The following is a 13,607-nucleotide window of genomic DNA, read 5'->3' on the forward strand; positions in this document are numbered from 1 at the left end:
CCCTACTCTCCCTATTCTCCCTATTCTCCCTACTCTCCCTACTCTCCCTACTCTCCCTATTCTCCCTATTCTCCCTACTCTCCCTATTCTCCCTATTCTCCCTATATTCCCTATTCTCCCTATATTCCCTATTCTCCCTATTCTCCCTATATTCGCTATTCTCCCTATATTCCCTATTCTCCCTATATTCCCTATTCTCCCTATATTCCCTATTCTCCCTATATTCCCTACTCTCCCTATATTCCCTATTCTCCCTATATTCCCTACTCTCCCTATTCTCCCTATTCTCCCTATTCTCCCTATATTCCCTATTCTCCCTATTCTCCCTACTCTCCCTATTCTCCCTATTCTCCCTACTCTCCCTACTCTCCCTATTCTCCCTATTCTCCCTACTCTCCCTATATTCCCTATTCTCCCTATATTCCCTACTCTCCCTATATTCCCTATTCTCCCTATATTCCCTATTCTCCCTATTCTCCCTATATTCCCTATTCTCCCTATATTCCCTATTCTCCCTATTCTCCCTATATTCCCTATTCTCCCTATATTCCCTATTCTCCCTATATTCCCTATTCTCCCTATATTCCCTATTCTCCCTATATTCCCTACTCTCCCTATATTCCCTATTCTCCCTATATTCCCTACTCTCCCTATTCTCCCTATTCTCCCTATTCTCCCTATATTCCCTATTCTCCCTATATTCCCTACTCTCCCTATTCTCCCTACTCTCCCTATTCTCCCTATATTCCCTATTCTCCCTATTCTCCCTATTCTCCCTATATTCCCTATTCTCCCTATTCTCCCTATTCTACCTATATTCCCTATTCTCCCTATTCTCCCTATTCTCCCTATATTCCCTATTCTCCCTATTCTCCCTACTCTCCCTTTCTCCCTATTCTCCCTATTCTCCCTATTCTCCCTATATTCCCTATTCTCCCTACTCTCCCTATATTCCCTATTCTCCCTATATTCCCTATTCTCCCTACTCTCCCTATTCTCCCTATTCTCCCTACTCTCCCTATTCTCCCTATTCTCCCTATATTCCCTACTCTCCCTATTCTCCCTATTCTCCCTACTCTCCCTACTCTCCCTATTCTCCCTATTCTCCCTACTCTCCCTATATTCCCTATTCTCCCTATATTCCCTATTCTCCCTATTCTCCCTATTCTCCCTATATTCCCTATTCTCCCTATATTCCCTATTCTCCCTATATTCCCTACTCTCCCTATATTCCCTATTCTCCCTATATTCCCTACTCTCCCTATATTCCCTATTCTCCCTATATTCCCTACTCTCCCTATATTCCCTATTCTCCCTATTCTCCCTATATTCCATATTCTCCCTATTCTCCCTATTCTCCCTATATTCCCTACTCTCCCTATATTCCCTATTCTCCCTATTCTCCCTATATTCCCTACTCTCCCTATTCTCCCTATATTCCATATTCTCCCTATTCTCCCTATTCTCCCTATATTCCCTACTCTCCCTATATTCCCTATTCTCCCTATTCTCCCTATATTCCATATTCTCCCTATTCTCCCTATTCTCCCTATATTCCCTACTCTCCCTATATTCCCTATTCTCCCTATTCTCCCTATATTCCCTATTCTCCCTATTCTCCCTACATTCCCTATTCTCCCTATTCTCCCTATATTCCCTATTCGGCCTACTCTGCTGATGCCACGGGCCGACCTTGCCCCAGATTTTGAGGCGTTGAGACCAGATCAGTGCCACACGGCAGGACAGGATAACATGTAGAACATGCTGACCAGTAGTAGAAGTAATAGCTGTGCCTGTGAAATTATATAATTTGCTTGTGAGATATGACATAATCCAGACACCATACCTGTCTCAGGCAGCCATTACGACCCATATTTGTGTTTATAGTGATGTGTAACCTCTCCCTCTCCCTCTCTCTCTCTCTCTCTCTCTCTCTCTCTCTCTGTCTCTCTCTCTGTCTCTCTCTCTCTCTCTGTCTCTCTCTCTGTCTCTCTCTCTGTCTCTCTCTCTCTCTCTCTCTCTCTCTCTCTCTGTCTCTCTCTCTGTCTCTCTCTCTCTGTCTCTCTCTCTCTCTCTGTCTCTCTCTCTGTCTCTCTCTCTGTCTCTCTCTCTCTCTCTCTCTCTCTCTCTCTCTGTCTCTCTCTCTCTCTCTCTCTGTCTCTCTCTCTCTCTCTGTCTCTCTCTCTCTCTGTCTCTCTCTCTCTCTCTCTCTCTCTCTCTGTCTCTCTCTCTCTCTCTGTCTCTCTCTCTCTCTCTCTCTCTCTCTGTCTCTCTCTCTCTTTGTCTCTCTCTCTCTGTCTCTCTCTCTCTCTCTGTCTCTCTCTCTCTCTCTCTGTCTCTCTCTCTCTGTCTCTCTCTCTCTCTGTCTCTCTCTCTCTCTCTGTCTCTCTCTCTCTGCACACTAAAAAATACTGGGTTATTTTATTAACCCAACCACAGGGTCGAGGCTGGTTAACCCTGTATTATGTATATTCAACCCATATTGGGTAACTTTCAGTAACCCAGTTGTTGGGTTAATGGTTTTGGACTGTTCCTCAGTCTTGCTTGATCTGAATAACCCAACCAGTGATCATTTTAACCCAGTGGTTTGGTCACATTCAAGTTTGGGTTCCCTCCTTTTTCTTTTCCTCCGAGGCGGGAGACCACTTCTGGAAACGCTTAAGGTTTGTCATTTCTCATTTTTTAGAACACTACCTCTGTCTTCGACAGAAACATGAGCTCGCTAGTTGTTAGTAAGTCATTCTTTTCATAACGGGACAAGCCTGTATAACTTTACTTTACTTTGCCGAAAGCAACCGTTACTGCCCCCTCCAACGGCTATCACTGATGCTAATTAAGCAAACAGCTAGCAAGCTAGCAAGGAGCCTATGCTTACTACAACATTGCTTGCAGTCAAACAGCAGACTTTAGCTCCGGTTACTGGTTACTGACTTGATCTTGATTCATGGTGGTCTACACATAGGCTTGTAATATCCACACTTAGTCAGCATTGCCGGATACGAGTAGCATTTTAGCTCTGATAATCCATTTAGCAACAGTGATTTCTAGCTAACTATGACTCATGCATGCTATAAGGCTAGCGCAAGTTCAAGTATGATAGCGCTAATGCTAGCTAGTTGGCTAATGTTGTAGCATGCTACCTAAGATTTAACTGGAGAATATTTCTAATTCTCTGAGGCAGTGACACATAAACAGTGCTGTTATACCCATTGTGTGTGTGTCTGGGGTAAATCACGAGACAAATTCACTATGATATGAGGTATTATAACGTTTTAAAAAGATCGCTAATGCTAACCGCTAGCTAGCGCTAATTGCTGACTCATGCTGTAAGCTAGCTAGTAGTACAGCTAATAGCGAAGCATTGAAGGTGCATTGCATGCATTCTGTTGATAAAGTAATGTGTGTTTAGTGTAGTTAACACACTTTGATTGTAGAAAGACCACTACACTGTTTTAAGTGATTATGAAAAGACCACTAGCTAGCTAGCTATATGGCAGCAGATTACAGCAACTTCGTGATATTTTCACTAGATAGATAGCTAGACAGACAGACAGACTGCAAAATACACTTCCATACATTGATTGAACATTAACAGATCTTGTTCTTCTCACCTGTAGCGATTGAATATGGATGACTTTGTTAAACTAAAGTTACCAGAATGGCATCTTCCGGAGCTGATTGACACTTTTGCAGGTAAATGTTATATTGTTGTACTATATGCCTATTATTAATATTGTTGAATATGTCAACATTACAAAATGAGCTACTCTCCTCATGCATCCCCCAATGAAATTGTAGGTTACACAATACTCCACTTTGTGTAGATGTACAACATCTTGACATGTAAGAGCATTATGTAAAATAATCTAACACTGTGTGTGCCACTGAAGACCATGCCTCCCTAAACAGAATCACATTTTGTCACCATCGTAGGTCCCTGAAATACCATTTTGATAGTGACAGAAATTCCTCCACTATAGAAGGCAAACAATTGGCATGAGGTTTTATTAACCTTACCATGGCCACAGCATCTATAGTTTAGCTACCTCTTATTTTACCACTACGCACAGCAATACTTTAAATGTAATTTTCTTATTAAAAAATGTGCTGGGGTCTCTCTCTCTCTCTTTCTCACTCACTCACTCACTCACACACACACACACACACACACACACACACACACACACACACACACACTCCACGTGCAGACACGGTCTTTGTCACAAGGTGTAACATAAACATAATCCTAAGATTTGAATATTTGGATTTGTGCATTTTTTGAGCTATAAGCTACTCATCCGATAAACTATGATAATACTTAAGTCAAACCATTTTCTTTCTTTACAGGCTCCAAAGACTACATTTCCCTGATGGTTCTGCCAAGCCTGATGCCACCTGCAGTCTTCAGGATGGGCCTGAAAGACCGTGAGGACTACAGCGTCTGACGCCATGAAGGCCTTCATCGATCTTAAGCCTGTGAGTATTCCTAGACTCACACAGCCCCTTAGATCTAGTGATGCAGGTCTTGTAATTGTAAAATCTGTTAGAAAACATTAGCTGTCAGTCTTTGTCATTCAAGTACTTGATTTGTGGAATATTATTATTTGTAGGTCGGAACAAACATGGTGGAGTACCTTCAGGCAGCAGACCAGGCCGTAGCCCTACACCCTGGTGTTGGGAGGAGAGGAGCGCTGCTCACAGCCATCCACCGGTCTCAGTGGGCCGGCCCTGGAGCAGGACAGCGGTGTCCAAGCTGGACATGTTTGTTTCAAAAGTTTTTATGTGTTCAATATCAATTTCCCAAAGCAGTGTTTCTCTGCTTGGCATTTCCTCCAGGAGGCTGTCTATGGGATGTAATGTGGCCCCATGCGTTTGAGTTTTGGAAATTCTCATGTGATAAGGGAATTCTGTCTCTCTGCCTCTCTCTCTGTCTCTCTCGCTGTCTTTCTGTCTCTCTCTGTCAGTCTATCTCTCTCTCTCTAATATTTAGGAGGAATATAAGGAGGAAATTAATTATTGTTAATAATTGTTGCTTGGTATTATTATTCCAGTTATTTGATACACATTTTGAAATGAGGTAGGGGTAATGTGGCCCCATGCATTTCTTTTTTGGAAACACTCATGTGATAAGGGAATTGGGCATGTTATTGTTATTCCAGTTTTTCAGTTTTTCTCTTTAAATGAATAAATTAAATATTGTTCAATAAAATCAGTGACATTAATGAAGTGTATGCATTGTGTATTATTAATATTAAAAATATAGTAATTTTATGGATTAAAGAATAACTAAATGAATGAGTCAAATATCAACCCAACAAGGGGGTCAGTTGAACTCATTATTGGGCTGGTGGGTCTGACCCAGTAATGAGTTGCATTAACCCAACGTTGGTGTCACAATGACCCAGGTTTGGGTTGGTTGAAGCAACCCTTCTACTGGGTTAAAATTTCAACCCAACTCAAAAAGTCAAATCAACCCAGGATGTGTTCTGTCCTATATTGCACCAGGAACTGGGTTGGGAATAACCCAATTTGGGTTATTTTCAGCCCAGTATTTTTTAGTGTGTATTCTCCCTACTCTCCCTTTCTCCCCATTCTCCCTATTCTCCCTATATTCCCTATTCTCCCTATTCTCCCTACACACTAAAAAATACTGGGCTGAAAATAACCCAAATTGGGTTATTCCCAACCCAGTTCCTGGTGCAATATAGGACAGAACACATCCTGGGTTGATTTGACTTTTTGAGTTGGGTTGAAATTTTAACCCAGTAGAAGGGTTGCTTCAACAAACCCAAACCTGGGTCATTGTGACACCAACGTTGGGTTAATGCAGCTCATTACTGGGTCAGACCCACCAGCCCAATAATGAGTTCAACTGACCCCCTTGTTGGGTTGATATTTGACCCATTCATTTAGTTATTCTTTAATCTATAAAATTACTATATTTTTAATAATAATAATACACAATGCATACACTTCATTAATGTCACTGATTTTATTGAACAATATTTAATTTACTCATTTAAAGAGAAAAACTGAAAAACTGGAATAACAATAACATGCCCAATTCCCTTATCACATGAGTGTTTCCAAAAAAGAAATGGATGGGGCCACATTACCCCTACCTCATTTCAAAATGTGTATCAAATAACTGGAATAATAATACCAAGCAACAATTATTAACAATAATTAATTTCCTCCTTATATTCCTCCTAAATATTAGAGAGAGAGAGATAGACAGACAGAGAGAGACAGAAAGACAGCGAGAGAGACAGAGAGAGAGGCAGAGAGACAGAATTCCCTTATCACATGAGAATTTCCAAAACTCAAACGCATGGGGCCACATTACCTTCCATAGACAGCCTCCTGGAGGAAATGCCAAGCAGAGAAACACTGCTTTGGGAAATTGATATTGAACACATAAAAACTTTTCAAACAAACATGTCCAGCTTGGACACCGCTGTCCTGCTCCAGGGCCGGCCCACTGAGAACGGTGAATGGCTGTGAGCAGCACTCCTCTCCTCCCAACACCAGGGTGTAGGGGTACGGCCTGGTCTGCTGCCTGAAGGTACTCCACCATGTTTGTTCCGACCTACAAATAATAATATTCCACAAATCAAGTACTTGAATGACAAAGACTGACAGCTAATGTTTTCTAACAGATTTTACAATTACAAGACCTGCATCACTAGATCTAGATGAGTCTAGGAATACTCACAGGCTTAAGATCGATGAAGGCCTTCATGGCGTCAGACACTGTAGTCCTCACGGTCTTTCAGGCCCATCCTGAAGACTGCAGGTGGCATCAGGCTTGGCAGAACCATCAGGGAAATGTAGTCTCTGGAGCCTGTAAAGAAAGAAAATGGTTTGACTTAAGTATTATCATAGTTTATCGGATGAGTAGCTTATAGCTCAAAAAATGCACAAATCCAAATATTCAAATCTTAGGATTATGTTTATGTTATACCTTGTGACAAAGACCGTGTGTGTGTGTGTGTGTGTGTGTGTGTGAGTGAGTGAGTGAGTGAGTGAGTGAGTGAGTGAGTGAGTGAGTGAGAAAGAGAGAGAGAGAGACCCCAGCACATTTTTAATAAGAAAATTACATTTAAAGTATTGCTGTGCACAATGGTAGACAGATGAGTAGTGGTAAAATAAGAGGCAGCTAAACTATAGATGCTGTGGCCACGGTAAGGTTAATAAAACCTCATGCCAATTGTTTGCCTTCTATAGTGGAGGAATTTCTGTCACTATCAAAATGGTATTTCAGGGACCTACAATGGTGACAAAATGTGATTCTGTTTAGGGAGGCATGGTCTTCAGTGGCACACACAGTGTTAGATTATTTTACATAATGCTCTTTCATGTCAAGATGTTGTACATCTATATAAAATGGAGTATTGTGTAGCCTATAATTTCATTGGGAATGCATGAGGATAGGGTAGCTAATTTTTTAATGCTGACATATTCAACAGTATTAATAATAGGCCTATAGTACAACAATATAACATTTACCTGCAAAATGGTCCATCAGCTCCAGAAGTTGCCATTCTGGTAACTTTAGTTTAACAAAGTCATCCATATTCAATCGCTACAGGGGAGAAGAACAAGATCTGTTAATGTTCAATCAATGTATGGAGGTGTATTTTGCAGTCTGTCTGTCTGTCTAACTATCTATTTAGTGAAAATATAACGAAGTTGCTGTAATCTACTGCCATGTAGCTAGCTAGCTAGTGGTCTTTTAATAATCACTTAAAACAGTGTAGTGGTATTTCTACAATCAAAGTGTGTTAACTACACTAAACACACATTACTTTATCAACAGAATGCATGCAATGCACCTTCAATGCTTCGCTATTAGCTGTACTACTAGCTAGCTTACAGCATGAGTCAGCAATTAGCGCTAGCTAGCGGTTAGCATTAGCGATCTTTTTAAAACGTTATAATACCTCATATCATAGTGAATTTGTCTCGTGATTTGCCCCAGACACACACACAATGGGTATAAAAGCACTGTTTATGTGTCACTCCCTCAGAGAATTAGAAATATTCTCCAGTTAAATCTTAGGTATCATGCTACAACATTAGCCAACTAGCTAGCATTAGCGCTATCATACTTGAACTTGCGCTAGCCTTATAGCAGGCATGAGTCATAGTTAGCTAGAGATCACTGTTGCTAAATGGATTATCAGAGCTAAAATGCTACTCGTATCCGGCAATGCTGACTAAGTGTGGATATTACAACCCTATGTGTAGACCACCATGAATCAAGATCAAGTCAGTAACCAGTAACCGGAGCTAAAGTCTGCTGTTTGACTGCAAGCAATGTTGTAGTAAGCATAGGCTCCTTGCTAGCTTGCTAGCTGTTTGCTTAATTAGCATCAGTGGTAGCCGTTAGAGGGGGCAGTAACGGTTGCTTTCGGCAAAGTAAAGTAAAGTTATACAGGCTTGTCCCGTTATGAAAAGAATGACTTACTAACAACTAGCGAGCTCATGTTTCTGTCGAAGACAGAGGTAGTGTTCTAAAAAATGAGAAATGACAAACCTTAAGCGTTTCCAGAAGTGGTCTCCCGCCTCGGAGGAAAAGAAAAAGGAGGGAACCCAAACTTGAAGGTGACCCAAACCACTGGGTTAAAATGATCACTGGTTGGGTTATTCAGATCAAGGAAGACTGAGGAACAGTCCAAAACCATTAACCCAACAACTGGGTTACTGAAAGTTACCCAATATGGGTTGAATATACATAATACAGGGTTAACCAGCCTCGACCCAGTGGTTGGGTTAATAAAATAACCCAGTATTTTTTAGTGTGTATATTCCCTATTCTCCCTATATTCCCTATGCTCCCTATATTCCCTACTCTCCCTATATTCCCTATTCTCCCTATATTCCCTACTCTCCCTATTCTCCCTATTCTCCCTACTCTCCCTTTCTCCCTATTCTCCCTATTCTCCCTATATTCCCTATTCTCCCTATTCTCCCTATATTCCCTATTCTCCCTATTCTCCCTATATTCCCTATTCTCCCTATATTCCCTATGCTCCCTATATTCCCTATTCTCCCTATATTCCCTATTCTCCCTATATTCCCTATTCTCCCTATATTCCCTACTCTCCCTATATTCCCTATTCTCCCTATATTCCCTATTCTCCCTATTCTCCCTATTCTCCCTATATTCCCTATTCTCCCTATTCTCCCTATATTCCCTATTCTCCCTATTCTCCCTATATTCCCTATTCTCCCTATTCTCCCTATATTCCCTATTCTCCCTATTCTCCCTATTCTCCCTATTCTCCCTATTCTCCCTATATTCCCTATTCTCCCTATATTCCCTATTCTCCCTATTCTCCCTATATTCCCTATTCTCCCTATTCTCCCTATTCTCCCTATATTCCCTATTCTCCCTATTCTCCCTATATTCCCTACTCTCCCTTTCTCCTTATTCTCCCTATTCTCCCTATATTTCCTATTCTCCCTATTCTCCCTATTCTCCCTATTCTCCCTATTCTCCCTACTCTCCCTTTCTCCCTATTCTCCCTATATTCCCTATTCTCCCTATTCTCCCTATATTCCCTATTCTCCCTACTCTCCCTTTCTCCCTATTCTCCCTACTCTCCCTATTCTCCCTACTCTCCCTATTCTCCCTACTCTCCCTATTCTCCCTATATTCCCTACTCTCCCTATTCTCCCTATTCTCCCTATTCTCCCTATATTCCCTATTCTCCCTATTCTCCCTATATTCCCTATTCTCCCTATATTCCCTACTCTCCCTATATTCCCTATTCTCCCTATATTCCCTACTCTCCCTTTCTCCCTATTCTCCCTATTCTCCCTATTCTCCCTATTCTCCCTACTCTCCCTATTCTCCCTATTCTCCCTATTCTCCCTACTCTCCCTATTCTCCCTATATTCCCTATTCTCCCTATATTCCCTATTCTCCCTATATTCCCTATTCTCCCTATATTCCCTACTCTCCCTATATTCCCTATTCTCCCTATATTCCCTATTCTCCCTATTCTCCCTATATTCCCTACTCTCCCTATATTCCCTATTCTCCCTATTCTCCCTATATTCCCTACTCTCCCTATATTCCCTATTCTCCCTATTCTCCCTATATTCCCTACTCTCCCTATTCTCCCTATTCTCCCTATTCTCCCTATATTCCCTATTCTCCCTATTCTCCCTATATTCCCTATTCTCCCTATATTCCCTACTCTCCCTATATTCCCTATTCTCCCTATATTCCCTACTCTCCCTTTCTCCCTATTCTCCCTATATTCCCTATTCTCCCTATTCTCCCTATTCTCCCTACTCTCCCTATTCTCCCTACTCTCCCTATTCTCCCTATTCTCCCTATTCTCCCTATATTCCCTATTCTCCCTATTCTCCCTATTCTCCCTATATTCCCTACTCTCCCTATTCTCCCTATTCTCCCTATTCTCCCTATATTCCCTATTCTCCCTATTCTCCCTATATTCCCTATTCTCCCTATATTCCCTACTCTCCCTATATTCCCTATTCTCCCTATATTCCCTACTCTCCCTTTCTCCCTATTCTCCCTATTCTCCCTATTCTCCCTACTCTCCCTATTCTCCCTATTCTCCCTATTCTCCCTATATTCCCTACTCTCCCTTTCTCCCTATTCTCCCTATTCTCCCTATATTCCCTATTCTCCATATTCCCTATTCTCCCTATTCTACCTATATTCCCTATTCTCCCTATTCTCCCTATTCTCCCTATATTCCCTACTCTCCCTATTCTCCCTATTCTCCCTACTCTCCCTATTCTCCCTATATTCCCTACTCTCCCTATTCTCCCTATTCTCCCTACTCTCCCTACTCTCCCTATTCTCCCTATTCTCCCTACTCTCCCTATTCTCCCTATTCTCCCTATATTCCCTACTCTCCCTATTCTCCCTACTCTCCCTACTCTCCCTATTCTCCCTACTCTCCCTACTCTCCCTATTCTCCCTACTCTCCCTACTCTCCCTATTCTCCCTATTCTCCCTATATTCCCTATTCTCCCTATATTCCCTATTCTCCCTATATTCCCTACTCTCCCTATATTCCCTATTCTCCCTATATTCCCTACTCTCCCTATATTCCCTATTCTCCCTATTCTCCCTATATTCCCTACTCTCCCTATATTCCCTATTCTCCCTATTCTCCCTATATTCCCTACTCTCCCTATATTCCCTATTCTCCCTATTCTCCCTATATTCCCTACTCTCCCTATATTCCCTATTCTCCCTATTCTCCCTATATTCCCTATTCTCCCTATTCTCCCTATATTCCCTATTCTCCCTATTCTCCCTATATTCCCTATTCGGCCTACTCTGCTGATGCCACGGGCCGACCTTGCCCCAGATTTTGAGGCGTTGAGACCAGATCAGTGCCACACGGCAGGACAGGATAACATGTAGAACATGCTGACCAGTAGTAGAAGTAATAGCTGTGCCTGTGAAATTATATAACCATACCTGTCTCAGGCAGCCATTACGACCCATATTTGTGTTTATAGTGATGTGTAACCTCTCCCTCTCTCTCTCTCTCTCTCTCTCTCTCTCTCTCTCTCTCTCTCTCTCTGTCTCTCTCTCTCTCTCTGTCTCTCTCTCTCTCTCTCTCTCTCTCTCTCTCTCTCTCTCTCTCTCTCTCTCTCTCTCTCTCTGTCTCTCTCTCTCTCTCTCTCTGTCTCTCTCTCTCTGTGTCTCTCTCTCTCTCTCTCTCTCTCTCTCTCTCTCTGTCAATTTCAATTTTCAATTTTCAATTTCAATTTCATGTTGCTTTATTGGCATGACAAAAAAAAAAAATGCATTTGTGTTGCCAAAGCATAAGAACAAACATATATAAACAACAACAAGGAGTAAATACATCTGATATAATAATACAAGTAAACAGGATAATTATGATATAGATGCAGATACTAAACACATTCTGTGCATGTCCCTCAAAGGGTACATTGAAACAATAATATATATATATAATAATAATAATAAAAAAAATACAGATAAACAAAATAATAAAAAAAAATATATATATATATAACTTATATATAACTTGTATAAATAATTCTTATACAAGTTTCTATTTGTTTAGCCTTGTATTGTGGCAGGAGAAGACATATTTAGCTGCTAGCCATGCCGTGCTTTTATCTTCCCCTAATAAAAAGGAAGCTTTTTGTCCTCAGTGTAGGTAGTGAAGCCTGGTATATGTTTTTCAAATTTTTGGAAATATTTGGTTCTTAAGTCTTCATATTTGGGACATGTACATAGGAAATGTAATTCTGTTTCGATATCCTGGTGGCAGTGTGTACAGACTCGTTCCTCTCTTGGTCTCCACACTTTAAATGTCGACCTCTTTCAATTTCCAGCTCGTGGTCACTGACTCTGTATTTTGTTAAAATTCGTATTTCTTTTGGATTTTTTGTTTTGAGATATTCGGCCAATTGGATATCTCTGTTCAGGGACTGATAACAGAGAAGTTTGTGTTGTATTTTATTTTCATTTTGCCATTGTTCTGTATACTCGTCTTTTAGTTTAGTTTCAAATCTTTTGATTGAAGACTGAGGATTGTGTCTGTGGCGGCTCTGATGCTCAGTGTACCTGTCTCTCTCTCTACCTGTCTGTCTACTACTGACTGTGTTTAGCTCCGTGTACCTGTCTCTCTCTCTACCTGTCTGTCTACTACTGACTGAGTTTAGCTCCGTGTACCTGTGAGCCAGCTGGTCCAGGGGGTGGACATCTGAACACCGCTGGTTGCTCAGGAGAGCTTTGTATGCAATGGAATTTTTATCAGCTTGATTTAAATGCTGCCAAAATTTAATTGACCTTTTTTGGATTTGAATTTTCAGAGGGAATATACCGAGTTCTGCTCTGCATGCATTGTTTGGGGTGTTTGGGCGAACTTTTAGAATTATTTTACAGAATTCCAGTTGCAGTTTTTCAGTGGGAGTTTTATCCCAGTTTTTAAATTCTGGTTTCGAAATCGGGCCCCAAACTTCGCTTCCGTAAAGCATTATTGGTGTTATCAGAAAGTTGTAGATTTTTAGCCAAATTCTTGCGGCGATATTTGTTTTTCCAAATTTGCATTTGATTGCGTACAAAGCTCTCCGGGCTTTATTACATAGTGTGTTTATGGCCAGGTTGAAACTCCCTGATGCACTAATTTCAACCCCTAAGTAATTATAGGAACCCTTTAGTTCTAGTCTGGTGTTGCCCAGAGTGAAGTTGTACCTCTGTCTATTTCCCCGAGATCTGGCTCTCCTCTGAAATACCATAACACTGGTCTTTTTCAGATTGACTGTCAGTGCCCATTTCCGACAGTACTGCTCTAGGACGGACAGGCCCTGCTGTAAACCCTCTTCTGTTGGGGACAACAGAACCAGATCATCGGCATAGAGCAGGAACTTGATGTTGGTATCATGGAGTGTGAGACCTGGGGCTGCAGATTGTTCCAACATGGCTGCTAGTTCATTGATGTAAATGTTAAACAGTGTTGGACTCAAACTGCATCCCTGTCTCACTCCACGCCCTTGTTTGAAGAATTCTGTTCTTTTGGAGCCAATTTTTACTGCACATTTATTTTCTGTGTACAGTGATTTAATAGTGTCATAGA

At 41.3% G+C, this 13,607-nt stretch overlaps 1 long non-coding RNA gene across 1 annotated transcript; it reads right to left on the reverse strand.

The window, feature by feature from the left end:
- Window positions 1-6,429: 6,429 nt before the first annotated feature.
- Window positions 6,430-8,581, reverse strand: LOC118495585. Its single transcript, XR_004898050.1, has 4 exons — window positions 8,540-8,581; window positions 7,510-7,585; window positions 6,716-6,844; window positions 6,430-6,589 (listed from the first exon to the last, which is right to left on the reverse strand). It is a non-coding gene; the product is annotated as an uncharacterized LOC118495585 (long non-coding RNA).
- Window positions 8,582-13,607: the final 5,026 nt, after the last annotated feature.

This window comes from Sander lucioperca, chromosome 8 (assembly GCF_008315115.2).
Source record: "Sander lucioperca isolate FBNREF2018 chromosome 8, SLUC_FBN_1.2, whole genome shotgun sequence".
Classification (NCBI taxonomy): domain Eukaryota; kingdom Metazoa; phylum Chordata; class Actinopteri; order Perciformes; family Percidae; genus Sander; species Sander lucioperca.